Source organism: Olea europaea, unplaced genomic scaffold, assembly GCF_002742605.1.
Source record: "Olea europaea var. sylvestris unplaced genomic scaffold, O_europaea_v1 scaffold1800, whole genome shotgun sequence".
Taxonomy (NCBI): domain Eukaryota; kingdom Viridiplantae; phylum Streptophyta; class Magnoliopsida; order Lamiales; family Oleaceae; genus Olea; species Olea europaea.
The window spans coordinates 86,715-88,702 of record NW_019235743.1 but is presented as its reverse complement, the minus strand read 5'-3'; the positions used below and the strand labels follow the sequence as shown (position 1 = coordinate 88,702).

Below are 1,988 nucleotides of genomic sequence, written 5' to 3'. Positions count from 1 at the left end.
CATTTAATAATATTTAATGCATTTATTGAGGGGCACTCTCGTCTTTTCACCAAATAATTTAATTGAATGATACAAAGGCAGTCAAAAAATGCTGCTACAATGGGGCCCCTTTTCCTGTATAACGTTCGGAATTATAATGAAAATTTTGGGATAATCTCTACCAGACAGCCCCTAATTATAAATTCAAGAATAGAACTGAATTGATGCAGAACTAGACAAAATCTCAGTTTCTCAAACAACAATCTTCCATTATCCAATTGACTCTATAGAAACATAATTGGTGGTGGCTGCATTTCATGTAGTCATCCGAAACTACTTATTTCGACAATCAAATTTGAATAAAAAAACTCGGGAAAAGTACAAAAGGCAAGTTTACTCGATTGAAAAAACCTTTCGTGAACTTCATACAAAGAGAAAATATCTACGTGCAACTAAGGACTACATGCAGATTCACACAAGATGCAGTATTCCCTAGTGACACTTTAGGACAGAAGCCAAAGCAATTTCACAGAACACATTCTCAGGCTAAAACTGCAAGGATCCAAGAATGCAATCAACATCCACCAGGTGTATCGAAATTAACTAGCTGCATTATGTTCTACCCGCTTCCTCGGTTGCAATCTCGAATGATTATGCTCAATTAATATTCCCAAAGGAAAAAACATATTGCCATTTCAATCATTAATCCATATCATTAAAAATACGAGAACTAAAAGAAACTCCTCCGGAAATTCCTAGTCGTAGCTTGATATGAACGCATGAGCAGGCCAACACCAATTCCCACTCCAAGACCCATTCCGAGGCCTATTCCTACGCCAACCCTTACACCAGCATTGAACCATCTAAGTTGCCCATCTTCTCTGGGGTACATGTCTTCCGAGTAATAGCTGCATTCAGCATTTCCATCCGTTTCATACTCATCCACATCTGCCTCGATAAACTGCAGATAAAAACTAAGGAATCAATGAGTAACACGTGGCAGACGGGTGACAAAATTATTCAATGTGCATTTATTAAAGAAAAAAAACATTGATGCAGCAAAATGAGTAGATTCAAGAAAGTAACCACTGTACGAAAAAGATTCCATATCCTTAGTGAACACCAAAAAGAAGGGGTTGGAAATTTGCTCCAAGCATACCTTTAGAATGAGATTTCAATAGCTGATTTTAATAGCTAAATGGATGAAGAAGTCTGTTTCCACAGGACCAGTCAAGCTCTTCTGCTATTTGTAAATATCTAACAGACCCTCAAGTTATTTATTTAAATTTGTTATGCCATATTCTAGAGCGTACCAATTCCAATTAGTTATCAGGGGTAGTTTGGAAAATAAGGGGAGAAGTAGTAGTATAAATGCAATAGGAGAGTGAGCAGAAGGTTAGGCAAGTAGAATGGTTAGGCAAATATTGAGTAATTGGTTGAGCCATTCATAAGAGAATCCGGCCTCTCGTATGCTGGAAATTATTCATTTACATTCAGTGAAAATATCAATACAAATTTTAATGCAATTGTTCTTTGTGAACAAATAATTGCATCAATCCATTTATATTACATATCACTTCAACAATTATTACACATCACACAACTTCGCTAACACATCAAATCCTAGTTCCACAGCCACGCATTTATAGCAGAAGTTCACCACATCAGCAATAACATCTCTTCTATGTAGCTGGTTTGCAGATTTTCAACAGAAGTAGCCACCAATTGAGCAGCAGAAACTGGGGATCCTATCGAAATGGTATCAGAGCCGTTGAGATCCAGGAAAATGTTTCTTACAGATCGAGTTGTAGCCTTGGAGATGAGAACTGATGGAGTACAGATGGAAGTACAGAAAGGCCTGGACATGCTGCAATCTGAAATGAAGAGGGCGATGGCTAGGATGATGGAGAAATTGGTTTTCATGATAAAAAAAAATGGAGGGACATGATCCGGAAAGGAAGGAGAATGGATTGGCCACTACGTCGCCTAAAACCACCCAAACCTCTGAA

General features: G+C 37.8%; 1 pseudogene; it reads right to left on the bottom strand.

Moving 5' to 3' along the window:
* Positions 1–231: 231 nt before the first annotated feature.
* LOC111378317 overlaps positions 232–1,988 on the bottom strand; it is a 4,921-nt pseudogene continuing 3,164 nt past the window's right edge.